A 25,743-nucleotide genomic window follows, 5' to 3' on the forward strand; every position below is an offset into this window, starting at 1 on the left:
GCGAGCTTCACTACCTGTGGTTAAGGGATGGGTGACTCAAGCACTCCTTTGGCTGCCCCAGCTGGTATCTCACTAGGTCATTTGCACCCTATGTGTACTGGCTCTGAGCCCAGCACAGCACCAGGACTTGCCCAGGAATTGCAGTCTTTGTGGCCTAGATTGCCTTTCAAACATATTTAGGACCCCAGAGTGCTTTAGCCTGTAATGGTGGGGCTAGCTGAGTCTCAGGGTTCCAACCGCTAGGATAAATGCTTCACCTCTGGCTAGGGCTGGTCTAAATGCTCCCTCCATGGACATCAGCTGACTTTTGCTTTGTGTTGCCTTCTGTTGTGACAGGACAGCCCCAAGTTCCAATGCAAAGACCCACAATCTCTGAACTCTCTCTCCCACAAGCACACAGATTCTCTCTCCCCACCATGTGGTCACTGCTGGAGAATGGGGGAGGGGTGGCATCAGCAATTCAGGACTGTCTTTTCTACCTTCTTCCATGCCTCTTTCAGTGATATGACATTAAACCAGAGACTGTGAGTGCTCACTTGACTTTTGGTTCTTTCTTATGAAGTTGCTTTCTTGTGTGGATAGTTGTTCAAGTTGGTATTCCTACATGTGGGGAGGGGATGACTGCTAGAGGCTTCTATTTGACCATCTTGCTCTGCTTCCTCTTGAAATGCAATTTCTTTATCTGGAATGTAGTGTAGTATTATTCACTTTATATAAATATTAATATGAAGATTAAATGAAATAATACAGTTATTGGCACATGCTAGTTGTCTAATAAAAGTTTTCTTTTTCCGTCCATTTTAAACAAGAAAGTCCATTGAACTGGTATTTTTATACAAGTAGTTATATATATATTTGAAAGAGAAACTGATTTCTAGTCTTTTCTAGCTGAAATATGATAATACTACAGCTTCTATAAAACACAGGAACCATTTAGTCAGAATACACATCTAACTTTGTCCTTGCTTCTGATAACAAACTGTGAGTCTGAGTTCCTGATTTTATGGTCAATTGTACTTATCCTTCTATTAGCAACTTAAAAGTGGCTAGACATCTGTTTAAGTTTTATGTCATTTTTATAGGGTAGGCCCTAAAGTATCTAATTTGTGTGATTCATAGCCAAATTTCCAATTACAGAAGTAAAGTTTTAATCTTATTTTTATCCATAATCCAAAAGGAATTTTTCCTTGTCATCAAAAATTCATGATAGTATATAGTTTACTCATCTTTGAAGAGGTTGAGCCATCTTTGAAGTCTTTGCCAAATACTTGGTAGGCCAACAGGCTTTATAAGTTTCTACTAACACTAGACATTCTAACTTGATCAACTATATGTATATGTATATGTATATTTAGTATACATGTAGCAATAAGTTTACTGATTTAAAAAAATTACATTTCTGGAAACATACATATGTATGTATATATAATAAAAATTTATCAACACGTTTTAGAGTTAATAATTTAAGCCGGGCACGGTGGCTCAAGCCTGTAATCCCAGCACTTTGGGAGGCTGAGACGGGCGGATCACAAGGTCAGGAGATCGAGACCATCCTGGCTAACACGGTGAAACCCCGTCTCTACTAAAAAATACAAAAAACTAGCCCGGCGAGGTGGCGGGCGCCTGTGGTCCCAGCTACTCCGGAGGCTGAGGCAGGAGAATGGCATAAACCCGGGAGGCGGAGCTTGCAGTGAGCTGAGATCCGGCCACTGCACTCCAGCCTGGGCGACAGAGCCATACTCAGTCTCAAAAAAAAAAAAAAAAAAAAAAAAATTTATATTTGGGGACTGGTTTAAGTCCATATTTTAACCCTATAACCACTATCCAGCTACCTTTTCATATTGTTAAAATCGCCATCAGAATTTTTTAAATTCACTCTAATTTTTATAGAACTTACTTCAAGATTTATACTTTTTTCTCCTTGCTCATTGTTTTTGCTTATATGACTTGAGGTTTGTACATAAACAAAAAATGAGTGATTTTAGAGTTAAGAAAGAGGCTAGCAGTACAATTGCATAGTAGCATGTTAAATTTTAAAGAATATAGGAGTGAATTGAAATAATTTTTCACTTATTCAATTACTATTGATTGAATAGTTATCATCAACAAATATTTGATATTGATAAATAGTTATCAATAATAACTGTTAAGCACTAACTACATGTTCTAGGTACAATAATAACTACTGATAAATAGTTATTATCAATAGTAACTATTAAGCACTAACTACATGTTCTAGGTACTGGAGATGCTGTGATGAAGAAAACAACTTATTCTGTGAGTTTGTGTTTTGTCAGCAAGAGAAATAAATTAAAATGTATAGTGCTATATTTGGCAAAATGCATTCATTTACTTCCATGTATTTAATAGGAGTTTCCTGCAGAAAATGTTGTTATCATAGAACTGTCATACTGTATATCCATTGTTAGTCTCAAAAGAGATGTATGATGAAAAAGTTCTAGATTTCTGGGATAAGTCAACAAAAGGAAAATCATACTTTTCTGTTTTGCAATGTAAAACAATGTGCTGTTTATATTGAGAAATGATCACTATTCTAAATTAATGTCAGATAAAAGAATATGGTTATCATTTAAGTTATAGTTGAAGTTTTTGAGACTTTATGTATTAAACATTCAGACTAAACAATGATAGTTATTTCTATTGATTTCCTTCCAATTTTATCTTTGTGATCTTGTCTTCTTAAATATTTAAAGCAAAAAATGGACAGCAATGTGAAAAAGAGACTTTATATTATAAAGCTTTCAGCTATAACGATCTACCTAAATTAAGACCAAATAAAAATATTGAGTATAATTCCTAAGTCTAGTTTCTATGCTGGATATGTTAGGATAAACTAGATCTCTGATTAGCGAGCTTACAAACTAGTGTAAGGAAACAAGACAAGGAAATTAGAACAGCTAACAGAAATGAGAAACAATATAAAGGAGTTGCAATAAGTAGATGCTTCATTATTTAATGGATGATGTCAACAGTAAATGCTATAAGTGTTTGGAGGAGTGAGAACTCTAAGAAGATTGATGTTTTTAGAATTGACTTCATGGAAGAGTTGGAGTTACATTCCAGGCATAGCTTGTGGAAAATCACAGAGGGAGACCTTACAAAGTTTAGATTGTTCAGGCCAGTTAGACTAGAGCAGATGGTTAACACAGATCAGTGAGAATTTAGGTGTATGGGGACCAGAGGGGTCAGGATGAATAGTTCTGAATTTCTCTTGCAAAATAAAAATTATTGTCATTCTATCAGCTAGAACACAAGTGGATTAAATGAGGTTCAGTCTTGTAGCATGCAATGTGAAATATGAAGTGGCATGAAAGTCAGTTAGGAGACCAGTGGAATAGTGTAGGAACGAATGATAAGGATCTGACTGGGGATGGGAAAGCAATCGATTGAAAAAGACTAATTTCTGAGGCATTGAGAAAAATGAATCAACTGATAACTTGAATCATTGATTGGCTAATGAATATAAAATGAGGATGCTGAGAGAGTCAAGCAGGACTCTTAAGTATGGATAATTGGGGAGTTAGCAACTTGGAAAAGGAAAATATTTTTGTGGTGAAAATGAAGTTAGTCATTTACAAAAGTATAGTGAATATATACCTATATTATAACATATTAAACACAGTGAATGTAACATTACATTACTGAGATGTTATTATAAGTATATTTATGCCATGAAAAAATGCTTATACACAACTCAACTTCAAAAATAAAACCAAATATAGAGATTCTTTGAAAGAGTAAAGGTTTATGTCATTATAGATACAGCTTGAAGTTACCTAAGTCTTGTCAATCTGTGGAGCTAGATGTGATCTTATTTACAGTAATTCCTGATGTTTCTTTGCATGGTAGCCATTATCTGCTAATGTGGGCCCTCCAGCCCCATGCAAAGTACTTTCTCTCATCAAATATTTTTAGCATCACTTGGGTAGAGTATCACATGTGTACAATTTCCCATGATTTTTACAGCTCTACTGGACACAGCTGTTACAACTTCGAGTCTTTTCAAGCAGAAGGCACATATTTTCTTAGTTTGTGGCCACCCTCAGCTCTGAGCCTGCTGGTGATACAATGGTACTATGCTGTTTGTTCAAAAATGATTATTCTTTTTATTAACCCTTTAGAAGGGTCCCAAAATACATAGGGCAAGTCTATTACAGAGAATGGGTAAGTGTCTCATTCTGTTTTTACTTACAGCTCTTTTCCCTATTTTTGAAGAGAAAATGAGTTCAGGGAGGTTAGGTAATGAGCCTGATACTGTATAACGAATCAGCAGCAGAGCTAGAGTTTGAACTCAGAGATCTGATCACAAATCCAGTGTTCTTAAACACAACATTTTTATGAAAGACATCCAGTTTCATAAGACAGCATTGAAGTAAGCTCCAGGGATCAGATCCAGACGTTTATCAAATCAGCAAAACATATTAAATAGAAATTCCTGAGCTGAAGCCAAGCTTAGCAACTAATTTGATAAAGTGTTCTTCAGAGTAAGCAGTGGCATATAGATCCATTTCTGTAACAGCGGCTTGAGAACATCAGATATACCAAATAAATGAGATGCTTAAGAAATCAGTTTCCCGAAACTACGACCATTTGAAACTGGTTTAAACCAGTTAGCTATTTGTCTGACATTTAATATTGAAGCCTCATTAGACATAATTAGTTTTCAGAACAGCATGAGATTGCGAATGACTGTAAAGATTTAAAGGACTAGAGTGCCCTATGTGTATTTAAATTAAAGTAGCATCATTTTGATTTGGTAATTTATTTTACTATATTTAAAAATATTCATACTGTGATTCCTGAGAAACAGATTATATAATTCCCACATTATAACTGCATAGAATTAGATGAAAGAAGAATAATATCTTAGATAAAATATGTTATTAGACATGTTCATGAATTCTGGAATTGGGGGTTAGAGAATGAGAAGGACTGTGCAACTTGTACTTTCCTCTCCCTTTTTCTTTTTGAGAGCCACATGAGGATTCTCTTTGAGCATGAAGGACCTAAGGGTAAAGGTAAATGTTTGCAGAAGCCTGGAGTAGAATAAGTGATTCCCTAGAGGCCCCTCACACTTTGAACACTATTTTGCATCTGTTTTCCTGACAGCCTCAGAAGAAACCACAACTCTTCTCAACATGAAGTTTCTTCTGATGTTCTTTGATTCTTTTTCTCTTCTCTTTCCATAAGGGTTTTAAATTCCTATCCTTTCTGGTATCCTGATCCTCTCTTTCCCCTCTGTCTTCCTTTCTTCTGCTTTTTAAAGTGAGTAGGAACCCATATCTTAAGAGGAAGAAAAAGAAAAAACTCTTTCGTTCTGACCTTCCCCAACCTTTTCTATATGCTGTTTGATTTCTTTCTGGCTGTTATGAGTCAGCTTTCCAAAGGTTAGTCTGACTTTGTTTTTGGATTCCCATTAGTCACTGAACCCACTTCAATTTGGCTTTCTCTAAATCTCCTCTCTGGAAGGTCACTGTATCCAAATACACTTGTCTGTGCTTATCTGTCTTGATATCTAAGCTTCTTTTGAAAATGCTGACAGTTTTCTTCTTGAAATTCTCTCTACCCTTTTTTTTGTCATGATCCCACACCCTCTTTTTCTTTAATAGCCTGGGTGACTTCTCTTTCTCAATATTGTTGGCTGGTAGCCCCTGTCCCTCCTACTCGCCATCATGGGAAAGAATGGGCTGGAGTGTAAATGAATCTTCTGTAACTCAGGCAGAACCTAGATGGTTGTCTCTCCTGCATGTGGTAGAAAGAGTCCTTCATTGTTTAGGAAGAAGTGAGGAGCAGACCCTTGTGAAGTTTCTTCAAGGTATAAGAATCATACAGCCCAAGTCATCAAATTTTATGGTTATTCTCTCCCTCTCTCTTTTTAAATGGAGTCTCACTCTGTCACCAGGCCTGGAGTGCAGTGGCACAATCTCAGCTCACTGCAACCTCCGCCCCCCCCAGTTCACACAATTCTCCTGCTTCAGCCTCCCGAATAGCTGGGACCACAGGCGCGAGTAGCTGGGACTACCACGCCCGGCTAATTTTTGTATTTTTGGTAGACACAGGGTTTCCCCATGTTGGCCAGGATGGTCTTTATCTCTTGACCTCATGATCCTCCCACCTTGGCCTCCCATACAGGCGTGAGCCACCATGCCATGCCCAGCCAAAAATGGTTATTTTCTTAAGATTTTAGATTCCCTAATATAAGAAAGAAGATAATGGTAATTTCTCTCTGCCTTTTAAAAACTGCTCCTGAAAAGAAAAAGTATCAGACAGAAAAGAGCTAAAGAGCTGAAAAGAAGGCAGGTAAAGGAGCAGTTAATATAGTCTAGAAAGTATCAGGATATATTTATGTTTTCCTACACAAAACAGAAAGTGGTCATTGTAAAGAAATGAAGTAACACTTTAGACATTAGAGCTAATCACCTGATTAGCTCGATAATTATCTGTGAGGCAGCCAGAAATAGCAGGGGGAGGAGAGAGACCCCAGTAGAAAAGCTCTAAGCCAATAGGGCTACAATCAGAGTTAAAACATAAGAAAGATTCTAAAATGCGTTGGCAATGAACCACTTAAGCGAAGATATTTCTTTCAGTCATGATCTAAATTGTATGTTTTCTTAAGAAATGTCTAACTGAATTAGTATCTAGTGTTTACTTAATTTGTGCTATTGTTTAAATTAAACAAATAATTTAATTAAAGAAACCACTACATACTGTAAGACATAAATTGATGAAAATTTTTTGGTTAACACCATCTTCACCTGAATTCAATTTACATTTTCAATTAAATTAAAAAATATTTAGTGAGCGTAGGCTAACCACTTTGCAAGGCTCTGGGGGGAATCAGAGATAAAACAAAATTCATAAATCTGGGTGTAGACAATTTAACAAAGTTGCCTTCATTCTTTGTGAAATTAAAAAAGTAAAACCTGTAGGAAAATAATAAGAGAAAAGCTAGCAGCACCAAAAGAGACCAACCAGTAAATCTCCATGCCATGAACTTTAAAATGTGGCAGTGAGGGAAAGAAATAAAGTCTCTATCCCAACTCAGAGTGACTGTTTACTCCTACTCCATCCCCCACACACATACATAGCACAAAATAATCTTGTGTATTTGTATTTAAAACGTCCAATTTGAAAAGACTTTGATTAAAGGTGATTTCTATACAAATTTCCAAATCTTACAGGAGACAAAAACCCCTGAAGAGTAGGAACTATTAACCACTACTGTAGAATCTCAGGATCTTAGTAGAAGCTTGAGAGACCATTAGAAATCATCATAGCCAGGCTTCCATTATTAATGAGAAGAATAAGTGTATCTCCCTTATAAATAATGAATGTTGCTAACAGGTGGAGTGAACCCTAATGCAAGAAATTTAACAATATGTTGAAGAAATATCAGAGCCAAGGCCAGCGATGCCCTCCTTCCCCACTCCTCCTTAGACATATGCTTAGATTATGCAAAAGTGGACGTAGAAATACCCAATTCTCACTTGTAACTTGTGGCAAGAAGATATTAAATTAAAGTGGAAATAATATCAAGAATGATCTATAGTTTATCATATCAAAATATAAAGAAATGGAATAGCAACTTTGTAAATACAACACATAGAGACAAATGTAAAAAACCACAATGTAGCTTGCTACAGACAGATTAAGTAAGCAATACGGAAAAACATATCATGCAAGAAACAGGAAAAAATTTACTCATCAATGCTCAATGATGCAGAAATACTGAGTAACAACATGAATCTCACGATCCCACAGCTAAAACTTCAGATGATAAGAAGAAACAGTGAAATAAAATGGAGAGAATATACCAAAATGGTACCACTACTGAATTGATGAATACATTATAAATAAAAAAGAAAACATAATAGGCAAGCTAAAGTGAAATTACTGATCTGGAAGAAAAGCTTGAGTTCATGTGAAGGGAAAAGACATGGAAACAACTTGACAAAAAGAGTGAGGGCAAAGATAATCCAACATAAGGACAATTGGTCTCACCCTTGACCGCCCCACCCCCGCCGCCACCCACCAAAAGAAAACAACAAAACAAACCATATAGTAGCAAATTTTAAATTATAATACTGGAGACAAAAGGACATTGATGATCCAATAACAACTTGCCTAGTGTGCTTAAGATAAAATATTATTATTAAATTACTGATTTTTTGTTTTGAGACAGGATTTTCCTCTGGTTCCTCAGGCTGGAGTGCAGTGGCACAACCATAACTCACTGTAGTCTTGATCTCCTGGGTTAAAGCAATCCTCTCACCTCAACTTCTCACATTGCTGGGACTAGAGGCATGCACCATCATGCCTGGCTAATGTTTAATTTATTATTTTTAATTTCTTTTTTTTTGTAGAAACCAGGTCCCACTATGTTACCAGGCTGGTCTTGAACTCCTGTGCTCAAGCAATCCTCCCACCTTTGCCTCTCAAAGTACTGTGGTTACAGGTATGAGTCACTGTTCCCTGCCTGAAATTTAATAATAAATAATTATTCAGATGTACAGGCATAAAAAGCAAATTTCCCCTTCTTATAATAGCACTAAATTACAGAATATGATAGCAGCAATATCCATATGATTCTAAAGGAAAGTGTAACCCAACATTTATTTAAACCAGTCAAATTATTTTTGTATTTCAAGCTACAGATATTCTCAAGCATGTAAGAATTAAAAAGAGTTTTCTATGAGGCCTTCTAAAAAATAATGATGAAATTCAGCTAAATCTAAACAAGCTAAAAAGGACTCAGGATGAAGAAGCTGTGATACAAACAGTATTTGTGAGTATATATCTATCCTTAGAATTAAGATTAAATAACTATGTTTTGGAAGAGAATGTAAGCATTATAAATCCCAAAATATAATAATTAGAACCAAAAAATGAAAGGGTTATGAAAACAGTTTGAGGAAAGATGAAAGTACTAATTTTTAAAATATTTCAGACCACAGTCAATTGATAACAACTACACTTGAAATATTGTTAAAATAATGTCTTTTTTTTATAATGTTAAAATTATCTTTGAAGAGCTGTTACCTCTTGGTGAAGAAATATTTATTTGACATTTACTAACTTCTAGAAATTTACATCACTATCTTTTTGTTCATTAAGTTGAAGAAGTATTATAGAACCTTTAAAAACTAGCAATATCTTGGGAGGCTGAGGCGGGCAGATTTCCTGAGCTCAGGAGACCAAGACCAGCCTGGGCAACATGGTGAAACCTTGTCTATACAAAAATACAAAAAATTAGCCAGGCATGGCAGCATGCACCTGTAGTCCCAGCTCCTCAGGAAGTTGAGGCAGGAGAATTGCTTGAACCGGGAGGCAGAGGTTGCAGTGAGATGAGATCACGATCAGGTTCTAGTTCCACTACTTACAAGCTGTGTGAACTGCCCTGGATTATCCAGCCCGGGCAGCAGAGTGAGAATATGTCTTAAAAAAAAAAAAAAAGAAAAAAACCTAGCAATATCGTGAATAGTAGAAATCCATTAAATTAAAAAATTACTCTATTCTTCTATATTCGTTTATGTAACAAGAATTATCTGGCATAAGATTCACCTGATTATGATGATTACATTTGGATAGTAATAGTGCTTGACTTTCTTCACTATAGTGGACTGTTTTGCTTGAATTTTAAGAAGTGGACATTATTTTTATGTGAAGAAAAAAGTCGTTAAGTTGCTAAACATTCAGATAAAAATGTTTGGAGGAAAAAATAAAGTAAAAAAATTTAAATCATTTACTTAGTTTAGTTATAGCCTGGAGAATTTGTATGTATGACTTAGGATATCATCATTTCTTCAAATACATTTTTTAAAAGAATTCGACAATATGTTAAAGGAGAAATCAAAAGCCTTGCTGTAATTACTTAGGCATGATTTGTATTACAGTAGCCTCACTTCTTATTTTCTTATCAAATATCATTTTAGTCCCATTGCAATATAAACACTGATACAGCTCTTTGACCACACACATTGTTTTCCCAAGATCAACAGCTGGTGAAATGTTTTACTGGAAACTTCACAATTTATAAATTCTATAATTTATAGTTTATATATTCTACTATGAGTAATTCTACTACTTAACCAAACGTACCTAGAAAATGTTGTTAAAAGAAAAAAAAAGATTGATATTCACTTAGGAAACATGTATGTATGATAAAGAAATTGTACCATATCTTATATTTTCCACATTCCAGATCATAGCCCAATCTTAAACCGGGGAGATTGTTGGAGAGATAAATTTTGGTGTCCTTTCCTGGGAAAGTCCCTTGGGTATCAGTTTAAAGTTTACTATTTATTTTTGCATTGGTAGAAGGTAAATTGGTCTTTCTTAAACATTTAAATTTGTGGTTACAGTGATGTAATACACCAACAAATCATAGCAGATAAACATGGAAACTGGCCTTCTGAAATGTTCACAGTTCAGCCAAAACTCAAGGGGGCCATCCCTGTCAACTGAGCTAATCCAATCTAAAGAAGAGTTAACATATTGGTTTCATCAGAACTGAACATCAACTATTGCATTTGTTTCTAGACATGGTTAACTTTTTCACCTATTTCAAACCTTGCTTTAATGTCAGTCTCTCAATGAGACCTACCCTGACTACCATATTTAATTTGCCAACCGATTACTCTGCTCTACTGGTTCGTTTTTCCATAATACTTGTTACCATCCAACATACCATATAATTAACTTATTTATTGTGTTTATTGTTTATTTTATGTCTCCATTACTAAGGGGAAAAGATCTTTGTCAGGTTTTTGTTCACTGGTATATTCCAGGAGCCTAGAGCACTTTCTGATACATAGTTGGCCCCACCACATACTTATTTTTGATGAATTTATTTCCATTATGTTCAGTGTCTCCATTCCTGCTGAAAGGCAGTATAGTTAGCAGTGTGGGCTCAAAGTTAGACTGCTTGGGTCCAGGTTCTAGTTCCACTGCTTACAAGCTGTGTGAGCTGCACTGGATTATACAATGCCAGAGCTTTAATTTTCTCATCTATAAAAATGCTAATACTTCCACTACCTATTCTGAGTATTACAATAGAATGATGGGTTGAATAATGCCCAACATACTAAGTGCTCGATAAATATTAATGCTTTCTCCTTAAGTTATCAATATATTTAAGCCTCTTATTTGAAAAACAAAACTTCTCTTGAGCTCTCTGGGCATTACCTCATCTTCTGCCCTTCAGAGACAAACTTCTTGAGAGAGTTGTTGCAAATTCTCTCTGTTATTTCTTTTTAGCCTGTTGGAGTCCGACTTTACTCCCAAATTCACTCCACTTCAGTTGCTTTGTTAAAAGTTACTGTTAATAATTATTAAATAATTGTCAAATCCAGTGATCTTTTTTTTAAATTTTTATTTATTATTATTATACTTTAAGTTCTAGGGTACATGTGCATAACGTGCAGGTTTGTTACATATGTATACTTGTGCCATGTTGGTGTGCTGCACCCATCAACTCATCAGCACCCATCAACTCGTCATTTACATCAGGTATAACTCCCAATGCAATCCTTCCCCCCTCCCCGCTCCCCATGATAGGCCCCGGTGTGTGATGTTCCCCTTCCCGAGTCAAAGTGATCTCATTGTTCAGTTCCCACCTATGAGTGAGAACATGCGGTGTTTGGTTTTCTGTTCTTGTGATAGTTTGCTAAGAATGATGGTTTCCAGCTGCATCCATGTCCCTACAAAGGACACAAACTCATCCTTTTTTATGGCTGCATAGTTTAGGAACTGAGCAAGATGTGGCAAGGAAAGGAGGACACCACAAGGACACCACAAGGAGGACTCAGTGATCATTTTTGAAGTGCTTGATCCCTCTCTACTATTTAACATTGTTAGCTATGTTAACTTTCTTGCAATTCTTTTCTTCCTTGATTTTTGTGGTGTCCTCCTTTCCTTGCCACATCTTGCTCAGTTCCTAAGTTTCCTACGACACAAACACTGATCTTTCTAGAGCTTGTAATACCTATTCTCCTCATGACACCTTTACTTACTCTCTTAATTTTATTTACTCTCATAGTCTAAAACTGTCAGTCATATACTGATAACTTTCAAATCAGTGTCTTGAGCCAAAAATATTACCTGATCTTTAGATGTCCATGTTTAAAAATCATCTGGATGTTTAACTCTGGGCATCCCAGAGGCACATCAGCTTAACATGTTTAAAAGTGAATTTATTACTTCCTTTAACTTTCCAAACTTGCTCCCTGTTATGTATTCTTTAACACCCAACTAATCTTCAATTTTTGCCCATTTTATCTCTAAAATATTTCTCAAATGTGGCCCACATCTCCCTTATGACCACTACTTAACTCAGGTCCTTATCATCTCCATTCTTTTACAATAACGTTGTCTCACTCATTGTGCCAACTTTGCTATTACCCTTCTCTTTTCCAACAGTCATATTCTTAAAATGCACAACTGACCACATTATTCCTCTATTTATAAAGCCCTTCACAAATTTTCTAAGAAGTGCAGAAAAGGTCCAAGCTCATTTGTGTGATATTAAAGGCCCACTACGATGTTTCCTATTTACCTTTTCAATCTCATCCCTACTCTAAATCGCTTTGAACTGCTTCTAGGTACCAGGACCCAGAAAAGTTGTAGAAATGTATCCTTGTATTCTTGATGTTCTCTGTTCCTGCAGAACTCTTCTGATCTTTCAGTGGCTAATTCCTCCTTTGCCAAGATTCATATTTAGAATCAAGAAGCCTTTTTAACTATGAATTGGATTAAAAGGTGGCATCAGAGTATATAACAAGACAGATGTAGCTTAGTCTAGGTGGTCAAAGAGGGCTTAGTCATGGAATTAATATTTGCAATGCAAAATAGGGAAGATATTGAATGTATGTTTTTTAATTAGAAGGAAAAGTATGTACAAAAGCCCTGAGGTGGGAAGAAGAAGGTGTTTGAGGAACTAAAAGAAGGTCATTGAGACTGGATAGCAGAGATGTGGCAGAAAAATCAGCATGACATGACACATTTATCTTTTGATATTAAAACTGTTTCTCCACAAATAGACTATAAACTTTTAAGGGCAGGACTGGTTTGACTGATGTTTTAATTACTTGGACCTATTTGAATTAATTCTGATCAGTTTAAGTAGAAGGCTTAAATTGGAAGGATGTAATCAGAAATGTGGAAATGTCAGTAAATGAGCAGTCCTCAAGTAGACCCAGGTATCTAAAAGGCAGTCTCATCAAAATTATCCACAGAGGAAAAATGTAATTCCTCAGAAGTTATTAGGTTGCTGTTGGAAAGAAAATAGGAGGGTAGGCTACCAAAATCAGCAAATGTTCACATCTTTTATCATGGTCCTAGGCACATATTAGGAATGCAATGAAGGTTTTATGGATTGAACTGTACTCCTGTGGCTCCTTACACACCTTTAACGCACCTTTAATATGCTACATTGTGATTATTTGGGGTCTGTCTCTTTTTGAAAGAAAGACTGTATCTGATTGCACTTTTTATTCCCAATACCTAGCCCAGTGCCTGGCACCTCTTTGTTGCTCAATAAATACTTTGTGAGGGAATGAGAAGTGACTATATGCTCATGTGCACATCTGTTCAATAGTTCTGTAGTCTGACCGTGAATCTGGGCTCTTCATCGCCACATCACCTTGCTTCCTCCCATCCCCATCATTGAATAGAGTGTCCAATTCACAGTGAAAGTTTATAGCATGAATGAATGGCAAAATGGTTGTTATTATACAAAGCTGGTTTTAGATTCAAATGCCTAAAATTTTTTTCACAATATTTCATCAGCTTTAGTAACTGTTTAATTCTCAATTTTTCAACTGTAAGCCTCTAACGAATCATGTAAGTGCCATACTTAAAAGAAATTGCCATGAGGAATTATGCATAATTTGTTTCTTCATAGAGTTTACTTCTTGGCATTTGATATAGTTTGGCTCTGTGTCCTCACCCAAATCTCATGTTAAGTTGTGATCCAGAGTGTTTGAGGTGAGGCCTGGTGGGAGGTGATTGAATGATGGGGGTGGTTTCTGATGTTTTAGCACCATCCCTCAAGTGCTGTCTCATGATAAAGTTCTCATGAGATCTGGTTGTTTGAAAGTGTATATCACTTCCCCCTTCGCTCTCTCTCTCATGCTGGCCAAGTGAAGATGCACTTGCTTCCCCTTTGCCTTCTGCCATGATTGTAAGTTTCCCGAGGCCTCCTCAGCCATGCCTCCTGTGCAGCGCATGGAACTGTGAGTCAATTAAACCTCTCTTCTTTATAAATTGTCCAGTATCAGGTAGTGCTTTATAGCAGTGTGAGAACAGACTAATATGATATTATTGCTGCCAACTCGAAATACCCTAAGGGGAAAAAGCTTAATTGTTTCTGACTAATCCCAGAATGATTTTAATATAGACTCATGCTATGCATGCTATACTCCCTCATTTCATTATGCATTTATACACACACACATACACACACACACACATTTGCTTTTTCACATACAGGAATTTTGACTGAGCAGCAGAAGAAAAAATGGACTCTCCAAAACAAGCACTTTAAAGAAAGTGAGTTAGAAGGCTGAAACTACAAATTCAACCTGAATTTGATTTCATTTTATTTGGTAGCACAAAAGGCCCTTTTCCTTCTTACAATCTCTGTAAGAAGGAATAATCTATCTAGATAGTTTCTCCTCTTGAGGACTCAATTGGTCTGCTTTGAACTGGTTTCAAATCCTGATTTCTCCATTAACTATGTGACTTGCTTCTTTCATTGCCTGTAAATGGAGGCTGATAATAACCACCCAATAGTTTTGTTGAGATTAAATAGAATATAACATATTAAAATTCTTAGCACAGTCCTGATACTAAGTAGTTATTAAATAGTAGTTACTGGATTATTACTATTATTATTTGCTGCTTATTTCATATGCATAACTGAAATGCACAAACATTTTAAACATGAAATTACTACACAGGTATACTGATACTTAATTCTGCTTTTCTGCATAATTTTTAGTATTTAGATAATTAAAATAACTAAAATATATTTATCTAGGTGATCTCTAAGGTATCTCTGCATTCTACTCTCAACATTTTGTAATTCTAGATTTATTGAGAATAGAAACAATGTTATTATTACAATTTAATCTAATATATACACTCTCTCTCTCTCTCTCTCTCTCTCTCTATATATATATATATACACACACACACATATATATATATATATAAAATGTAATGGCAAATACCACAATTACTTTTGCACCAGCCTAATATGTGTGTGTGTGTATGTATAATACAAGTACTATTAAATGACACATTTGTAAGTTATACTTATAAGTTTCATTTTCAAGGTGAACTCACTAGAAGCCTGGATTTTTGTGTTACCCTTCTGTTATATTAGCATGTTTCAATAAAGATAAGACCTTAGATGTTCATTTTTTAGAAACAACACAAAGGTGAAAAAAGGAACACATAACAACATGTGAATTTCAAAGAGACAGTGGATTTGTAGGAATTGTATTAGACAGGCTAAATACCAGAACGGGTTGAGGCTTGAAAATAACATACCATTAAACATGTACATAAAATAGCTTTTAGGTTCTCTAGGAGCAAAAAGAAGCAGGGCATTCCCAGTTGCTTTGTTACAATGCCAGAATATTAGATGAAAAACAAAAACAAACAAAAAAGGCAGAGGTCGTTGACTCATATTTCTTTCATAGTTTTTCTACAAGACAAATTCTCCTCCAAGTGAGGATGAAATATAAATATTGTTAAAGAAGACTTGAATCTAAGTTCAGTAATAAAATAGGAGAGCTTGTTATTTAGCTTTCTAGGCTCAGGAAGCACTTTGGGAGGCTGAGGCTGGTGGATCAAGAGGTCAAGAGATCGAGACCATCCTGGCCAACATGGTGAAACCCCGTCTCTACTAAAAATACAAAAATTAGCTGGGTGTGGTGGTGCACGCCTGTAGTTCCAGGTACTTGGGAGGCTGAGGCATGAGAATCGCTTGAATCTGGGAGGCGGAAGTTGCAGTGAGCTGAGGTCGGGCCACTGCACTGCAGCCTGGTGGCAAAGCGTGACTTCATCTCAAAACAAAAAACAAAAAATAACGTGTAACAACAAGCAATTAAAGAATAGCAATTGTAATGAACAAGCAATTGATGGCAACATATAAAGATACAGGTGAAATAAATGAGCTGCAGGTAATTGTGATGTTTATGAACAAGAAAATATCAGAGTTTGGAAACTGTGAACCATTAATTTCACCTGAATTTGAAGCAAAATCTATTACAGACATCACAGTTATCTCAAATGTCATTTCCTAGAAACAAGAGTAAGTTCATTAAAAGCAAATCACTTCCTCACAACTTTATTTCTACATTTTTATTAGATTATGCTACTAATTGGTCAAAGTCATGCTGAAACCACATATATATCAGTAAGATATTTGGAAAATATCTCCTGATATCTTTATATTTACTGTGGAGAATAATTGGGTTATAATATTAATACATTCAGGCAATTTATTTATATATATATATATATTTAGTTAGTTAGTTAGTTAGTTAGTTAGTTAGTTAGTTTTTGAGATAAGGTCTCACTCTGTTGCCCAGGCTAGAGTGCAGTGGCCTGATCATGGCTCACTGCAGCCTCCACCTCCTGGGCTCAATCCATCCTTCCACCTCAGTCTCCTGAGTAGCTGGGACTACAGGCACACACCACCACACCAGCTAATTTTTTGTGGTTTTTATAGAGATGAGGTTTTGCCATGTTGGCCAGGCTGGTCTTGAACTTCTGAGCTCAAGCAATCTGCCCGCCTTGGCCTCCTAAAGTGCTGAAATTATAGGCACGAGCCACTGCACCCAGCCTGATTCATAATTTTTAAACTAACTATACCTATACGGGCACCTGGAGTAAACTCTCTTAGTGGATTGCTGCTTCTGTCTCGTTATTTGCATCCTTATATTTGTTTGATATTTTTTATTGATGACTTTAAGTGAAGTCTTGTTAATGCCCCCAAACTGAAAAGATATATGTAGGCATTGAATGGCTGGACAAAAGCTGAAGAGATCCTGACAAGCCATTTAGATAGGTTGAAACCCTTCAAGATTAACTCTATCAGGGAAGAATGTAAGATCCTGTATTTAACTAATTAAAGTTGACTGCATACAGAAGAAAGAAAAGGGTTTTTGTGAATCAAATCCATGGATGTAAAAAGGCAGTAGGCTGTGTGTGCCTAATGTGTTTGGCAGCTGATGCAGTCCTTTGTGACATTAAGAGAGCTGTGACATACCCTCATCAGGAATGTAGTGCTCAGTTCTAAGAATCAGCTTTTAAGAATCATCAACTGCCATAAGTAACAAGGATGTGGGCAGAAGCTCCAGGGAGGTAGATTTTAGCTCAGAACAGAAGATAATTTTCTAATGGTTATTTTATTTCATTTTTTATAAGAGATTGTCTCAAAAGTCCTTAATTCATTCCCTTTTATTTAAACTGTGTAAGTTGTTTTGAAAGACAGTCTGTTAAGACACACAGAAAGGATCCTTGCTTTGAATACGAGTTTGGAGTAGATGTCCTTTATGTTCTTCCACACAATTCTAAACTTGTATACTCTTTATTTGTCCATAATATTGCAATATTTACTTTTCAATTTATGTAAGTATTGATCTCCTTTTCTATTGTTGTTATTAAGCAGAATAAGTATTTCCACTGGGATGAGAAGTATGAACTTGTTATTGGCCTATTTTGAATTCCTTTCCTATGTTGTCATCTTGGATTGTTCCATATAATTTTGATTGAAAGTGTCATAGAGGTAATCTGCAAATGGTATTGCTCAAACCAGCTTCGTGTTAGAGAAGTCTCATTTTGTAGCTTTTGGAGGACAAGTGGGTTTTGGGTTGTTGTTTTTTGTTTTTTGAGACAGATCTCACTCTGTCTCCTAGGCTAGAATGCAGTGGTATGTTCACGGCTTACTGCAGCCTCGACCTTCCCAACTCAGGTAATTCTCCAACCTCAGTTTCCTAAGCAGCTGGGACTATAGGCGTGTGCCACGATGCCCAGCTAATTTTTTTTTTGTGTATTTGTAGAGCTAAGATCTCATTACGTTGCCCAGACAAGTCTTGAACTCCCAGGTTTAAGTGATCCACCCACCTTGGCCTCCCAAAGTGCTGAGATTACAGGTGTGAGCCACCACTCCTGGCACAAGGGGTTTTTGGTTACATAGATGAATTGTATAGTGGTGAAATCTGAGATTTTAATGCATTTGACATCCGAGTAGTGTACATTGTACCCAATATGTAGTTTTTAAACCCTCACCCCCCTCATGCTCTCCCAATTCTGAGTCTCCAAAGTCCATTATATCACTCTGTATGCCTTTGTGTATCCATAGCTTACCTCCACTTGTAAAGGAAAATGTACAATATTTGTTTTATCCATTCCTGAGTTACTTCATTCAGAATAATGACCTCTAGCTCCATCCAAGTTGCTGCAAAAGACATTATTTCATTCTTTTTACAGCTGAGTAGTATTCCATGGTGTATGTATACCACATTTTCTTTATCTACTCATTAGTTGATGGGCACTTAGGTTGGTACCATATCTTTGCAATTGTGAATTGTGCAACAATAAACATATGCATGTGGGTGCTTTTTGATATATTCACTTATTTTCCTTTGGGTAGATACCCAGTAGTAAGATTGCTAGATCAAGTGGTAAATCTACTTTTAGTCCTTTGAAAATACTCCATACTGTTTTCCATAGAGGTTGCACTAGTTTACATCCCCACTAGCAGCTTTTAAGCATTCCGTTTTCACCACATCCATACCAACATTTATTGTTTTTTGACTTTTTGATAGTGGTCATTCTTGCAGGAGTAAGGTGTATCTAATTGTGGTTTCAATTTGCATTTCCCTGATGATTAGTGATATTGAGCATTTTTTTCATACATTTATTGGCCATTGGTATGTCTTCTTTTGAGAGCTGCCTATTCATGTCATTTGCCCACTTTTTAATGGGATTATTTATTTATTTTCTTGCTGATTTGTTTGAGTTCCTTGTAGATTCTGGATATTGGTCGTTTGTTGGATGCATAGTTTGCAAATATTTTCTCCCATTCCATGGGTTTTCTGTTTACTCCGATGATTATTTCTTTTGCTGTGTAGAAGCTTTTTAGTTTAAATATATCCCATTTATGTATTTTTGTTTTTGTTGCGTTTCCTTTTGGGGTCTTAGTCATGAATTCTTTGCCTAGGCTAATGTCTTACAGAATTTTTCCTACGTTATCTTCTAGAATTTGTATGGCTTCAGGTCTTAGATTTAAGACTCTGATCCATCTTGGCTTGATTTTTATATATGGTGAGAGATAGGGACCCAGTTTTATTTCTCTACATGTGGCTTGCCAGTTTTCCCAGCACCATTTATTGAATAGGGTGTCTTGTCCCTAGTTTATGTTTTTGTATGCTTTGTCAAAGATCATTTGGTTGTAACTGGCTTTCTGGGTTCTCTATTCTGTTCCATTGGTCTGGGTATCTACTTCTATACCAGTAAGATGTTGTTTTGGTAACTATAGCCTTGTAGAATAATTTGAATTCCAGTAATGCGATACGTCCAGATTTGTTCATTTTGTGTAGGATTGTTTTGGCTCTTCAAGCTCCTTTTTGTTTCCATATGAATTTTAGGGTTGTTGTTTTCTAATTCTGTGAAAAATAATGTTGATATTTTTATAGAAATTGCATTGGATGTGTTTTAATCTAAGTTTCTTCACAATTTTAAAAAATGGAATATGTCATTGACATTAGATATGAATTTTATATGAAGCACTTCTCTTACTAAAAATTGTTCCAGGCCAGGTGCTGTAGCTCACACCTGTAATCCCAGCATTTTGGGAGGCCGAAGTGGGTGGATCACCTGAGGTCAGGAGTTTGAGACCAGCCTGGCCAACATGGTGAAACTCTGTCTCTACTAAAAATACAAAAATTAGCCAGGCATGGTGGCAGGCTCCTGTAATCCCAGCTACTTGGGAGGCTGAGGCAGGAGAATTGCTGGAACTGGGAGGCGGAGGTTACAGTGAACTGAGGTCACACCATTGACTCCAGCCCAGGTCAACAACAGCAAGACTCCGTCTCAAAAAAAAAAAAAAAAATTGTCCCAAATGTAGCCACTTTTGGTATATAAACTGTATGCACTAAGAAAATACAATCGTAAAAGGTTAAAAATAAGAAAAGAAAAACAAAAAAATTATCATAGTAGACCAAAGGGATCATATAACATATGTCCATATATTCCTTCATGCGTTCATATAGTTGCCCTTTATCCAGCAACAAAATTTTGTCATGTTTGCTTCCTTCCCCAAATTGATAACCTTTGACTGTTTATTCTGCTTTTGGCAGCTTTATAGTGCTTAAAGTTTAATTTATAATGTATTTATCTACATTCCTTTGATCTAATATGTGGTTATTTCATACATGTGTTTGTATCCCATTTTTCCAACTATTTTTTGAACTTCTTGTAATCAGGGTCAGTCATACTTTTTCCTTTTCTATGTACGTAACTCCTTCTCTTCCACTTACTTGTCAGTATATGTTGTATTTCACACATCTTATTCATGTTGAATTGTAATAATTGAATTATGTAGTTGTATTCACTGAAGGAGATTTCCTGGAATAGAATAGAAAGTATGACTCCTTTTTTTACCCTACTAATTTGGTAAAATTTCAATTAACATAAAAGAAGAATAAATACTTCTTGATCTTTGTTCAGTGAAGTTCAAGGATGTATTATTTCATGTCACAGATAAATATGAAAAATGAATGACTTAGAGTCTCTGGAATGCAGAGACTGTGAAAAGGCTTTGGATGGAAGTACTTTATCTGGGATAGAGTTTCAGAAAGCAAGAATAAGTGAGAGAAGGAGGAAATAAAAGACTCATTATCAAGGTCATTGCTGTGAAATGAAGGCTTGACTATGTTGGGACCTCCTAAGAGGCATCTAGCCTGCCTTGCTGCGGCTGCCCACCTGAAGAACAGGAGGCTGAAGTTTTCACTCGCGGGCATCAGTCCTCTATTGGTTGTGAACTGTCCCCCAAGAGCATTAACTTCACCTGCATTTGATTCTCCTAGAGTCAGAGAATGCCCTAGGTAGAAAGAGGGAACATGCATGTGGCATGAAGTTGAGGTGGAATGAAGTAAACAAGATCATATTAGTCCTCTGCTACAATAGCAGAATTGTAATGCCTTATCCCTTGGTCTGGAATGTTGTGTTCAGTTCTGTGCACCAGCTTTTAAGAGGTGGCATCAAGTCATGAGACAAACAGGAAAACGTGGTACTGAAACCAAGTCACATTAAAAGGTACCAGGGAAGCTGGAGGTATTAGCTTTAGGAGAACGACAGAAAATGAGATAGGTTCAGTCAACCAGAGATGATTGTGGACCTTTCTGGACACAAGGCATCTGAAACATCTGCTACAATAAGAATTCTTAAGAAACTTGAACAACAATATTTGTTTAATAACGTTGTCCTTAACCTTAAAAATATGTAAGCAACTGAAAACAATGAGCTGCCAGAAAATTTTTTTTAAAATTGACTATTACAACATAATGGCCAAATATTAGAAAAGCAAAAGAACACACAACTCAGCATTTTTTGCCAGGTCAGTACTCACAGAATTATATTTAGATGAATGCAAAATGCATTTGGTCAACCACTTCGTATTCAAATTCATGTATGTGGAAGTAAATTTGATCCATCTGTTCCTGAATTATTTTCTTAAACCACCAAAATTTTATTTTACAAGAACAGATTTCCAGAGAGTCTTGTGATACCCTCAACCTCCTGCCAAACCGCCTCAAAAGGTCTGAAATATGGTTATTATATACTGAACTCAAAATACTGCTTTCAAAACTTTAATAAGCAAAATTACAAGCAAAAGAATATCTGATTGATCTGCCATAATGTCATTCATGTTGAAATCGAGCATAAAACGTGAAAAAAAAAATAGGAGAAAACTCTATAAAGTATCTATTTTTTTTTTTTTTTACCACATATGTGCCCAGACACGGTATGATACAAATAATCTACCTAAACAGCACGCCGTGTGTAAGCAGTTTACACATGTGCCACTCATGCAAATGTGGAGTAGCTGATCCAGGACAACTTCAAGCATACCCTGAAGAATGACGCTGATGTACGTTGTATAGGTTACCATGAGGTTTCCCCTCGAATCCTTGGCTTCTCTTGTATCTTTTTACAGGCCTCTTCCCTGCAGTCTATTCCTTATCTGTTGCTATTACTTAGAGTTGCTACCTTGGCCCTCTACTTCTCAAGTCCTCCACCCCCTTCCTGGGCATTGTCATCCTCTCTCATGGCTTTATTGACAACCTAGATGCTGAAGACCCAAATCTGTGTCTTCAGCTCTGCTTTCACTCCTGAGAGTGACTGTAACTGAATTCTACATACTTGGATAATCAGTAAGTACAACAATATGAACAACTCCATGAACTTAAAATCTACACCAGAAACTGGATATAATGTTTGACTCACTTTTCCTGTCACCCATTTCCCCACCCTCACCCACGTCGAGTCAGTGTGCAAGTCAAGTCCATTCTTTCTCTTAAGCATCTCTCTCACCTGTTTCAACCTTCATCATCCATCACCTGAATAACTGCAATGTCTTCCTAACTGAGCTACCTGTATCCAGGATGGACTCCTCCAATTCATTCTACACATAACTGTCAGAATGATCATTCTACGAAAGAAATCTGATCATGCCTCTTTCTGTTTAAAACCCTACATTGGTTTTCCATCACTTTTGGAATAAACTACAAACTTCTTCATACAGTTTCAAATCCCTGAATCATCTAGTCTTACTAAATCTTCAACCCTTTCTCTGAACTCAACCCTGGCATTCTATAGTCCAAATATTTGAGCTTTTTCTAATTTCTTAAAAACGTCGTGCTCTCTCACAGCTCAGGGACATTCCCACAAGCTGTTTCATCTGATGAAGATCTTTTCTCATCTCCAGTCTTACCCTACCCATCTTCCTTGCCCACTCACCTTTGCTGGCCATCTCAGCAGCAAGCTTATAAATATTTATTTCCTTTAAGGAAAAAAATGATAAGATAGACGCCCCTGATATATACTTCCCCCACACTCTGTGCTTCCTCCGTTGCAGCCCTTATTTATCATACTGTACTGTGGTTGCTTTTTAATCATCTGTCTTTTTCGATAGAGTTTAAACTCCCCAGGAGGGTTGGACCTCAGTTCCTAAAAGGATGCATAGCACTGAGTATATGTGCAATAAATTATTGTTAAAATATTGGACACATTTTGATCCATGGTGACAAACAATCTTACATATAAGACACAGACTACCATAGGCGTTAATATACAAACTGCATTTAAATGTGTTTTTATTCTATTTTTCTCTTATGTCACCATTATAAGAAAAAAATGGTTTAGTTTAAGACTTATACAAAGATAAAACTCCTTTTCCTTCATCTTTCTGTCTCTCTAGCTATAGATATATGTATATTCCATTTTCCTGTCTGAACTTGGTGCCAAACATATTGAGCTGGTACTTGTTACAGGTCTGTCCTTTCACAGTTCTTCCATATAGCTACTAGAAATAATCACTGCATTTTAGAACACACTGTGCAACCCTCAAGTAAATTACATTTGAGACAAGAAAATTGAGAAACTACATGAAGGTTAAGATTTTCAGGATAGGTAAAAACCCCAAGAGCTGAAAACAGAATCCAATTACACAGATATTTAATCCATAAATCTTTAAAACTCAATAAATGAAGCATTGGTTTTTTTGAGGCATGTTATTTAGGATGAGAAGTGAATGTTTGTTTCAGATGATCAAGTGACAGAAACTAACTTCTGTATTTTTCAAGTTGATAAAAAGTTATAGAACTTGAAATAGGATTTTAAGAATATTGTTCCATTGACCTCTCGGTTAGTAACAAAAAAAAAGTCTTTCATTGATGATAGGATGCCTTCAGTTGATTAAGCCATGAAAAGATTACCACTTTGTTTATAAACAGATCATCCATATGTGTTTAATGTGTACAGTAACATCTTGTGATTTTAAGAATAAATTTTCCATCTATAACTAAAAAATAAAAGTTTGCCTCTTGTTATACAGAATTCTAGTTAAAGAGAATGTTGCTTTATTTTATGTTATTTTAATAATTATAATAGTGTATACTTATAATAGTGATACTCAGATACAATTATTTTGAAATTTGCAATGGTTATATCTACACAGTTCAAAATGCAAAAGGGTTTGGAAAAAATAAATTACTCATCCATGGAAGATATAAAATAGCATAACTATAAATAAGAATATGACTTAAATGAGCAATTCTGTGATTTGGCAATTTGATCAAAGTAAAAAAGCTTCAAAATTATCAAATGTCCAATCATATTTAGCTTTATAAGGTTACACTGAAACCTAATTTTATTTTATCTTTTACTGTATATATATTTAAAAATACAACATGATGTTTTGACATACTTACCTTAACATACATATACATAGTGAAATGTTTACTACAGTCAAGCAAATTAACAAACCAAATATCTCATATCATTACTTTTTTATTTCTCTCCCCTCCCATGTTTCCTTCCTTCCTTCCTTCCTTCCTACCTTCTTCCTTCCTTTCCTCCTTTATTTCATGGTAAGAGTAGCTAAAATCTGCTCTCTTAGCAAAGTACCAGTGTGAATACATTATTAACTCTAGACCTTCTGTTGTACATTAGTTCTCTAGACTTATTTATCATACATAATGCAACTTTGTACTTTGACCTATATCTTCCCATTCCCCCTGCCCTTACCCTGTCCCTAGTAACCACTGTTCTACTCTCTGTGAAACCCAATATTAAACATAGCTTTGCTTCAGTTTGTATGCATGAATGATAATCCCCAAATTAGTCATAGAAAATTATTACCTAGCAGTTCAAAGGCACGGTGGTTCACGCCTGTAATCCCAGCACTTTGGGAGGCTGAGGCAGGTGGATCACAAGGTCAAGACATCGAGACCATCCTGGCCAACATGGTGAAACGCTGTCTCTACTAAAAAAAAATAATAATAATAACTAAAAGTAGCTGGACATGGTGGTGTCTGCCTGTGATCCCAGATACTCGGGAGGCTGAGGCAGGAGAATCGTTTGAACCCAGGAGGTGGAGGTTGCAGTGAGCCTAGATTGCACCACTGCATTCCAGCCTGGCAACAGAGCGAGACTCCGTCTCAAAAAAAGAAAAAAAAAAAAAAAAGAAATACGTTGATAATAATTTTAAGTTGGACAATCATGGCAAGTAATTAAATTTACAAGATATAAAGAAATATTTTACAAGTTTACCTTTACATTCCAATATCTTCTCTAGAAATGAAAATCTATTACAAGTGCTCTGGCTGACTAATGCAAGTTACAAAGCAGATTTAGTAAGTCACTGTCAATGTTAGCGACCTCCATGAAAAAAAAAAGAGAAAACATTTCTGTGAAGTAAAAAGAGAACTAAATATTTCAAATAGTGGTAAGCAGCTAATTCTATTCTTATTCCACTGCCTCTCAGAACCATGTTTAAAGTGAATCCTCTCAAAATTTCCTGTCATCATCGTTCAAATTGTTAATCTTTGAATAATTTTCTCATGCTCACATCAATTATTTCCCCTACTTTTACTTGTAAAGAAATTGGTCATAAGACTTTATTTGGGGACTCTGATGAGAATACTT

The 25,743-nt window shown here is 36.0% G+C and overlaps 1 protein-coding gene across 2 annotated transcripts in view; it reads left to right on the forward strand.

Annotated features, from left to right (window-relative positions):
• PPP1R1C (protein phosphatase 1 regulatory inhibitor subunit 1C) overlaps positions 1–25,743 on the forward strand; it is a 142,600-nt gene that overhangs the window by 30,506 nt on the left and 86,351 nt on the right. The gene's annotated exons all lie outside the window — the stretch shown is intronic.

The sequence above is a fragment of the Macaca fascicularis genome, chromosome 12 (assembly GCF_037993035.2).
Source record: "Macaca fascicularis isolate 582-1 chromosome 12, T2T-MFA8v1.1".
Lineage (NCBI taxonomy): Eukaryota > Metazoa > Chordata > Mammalia > Primates > Cercopithecidae > Macaca > Macaca fascicularis.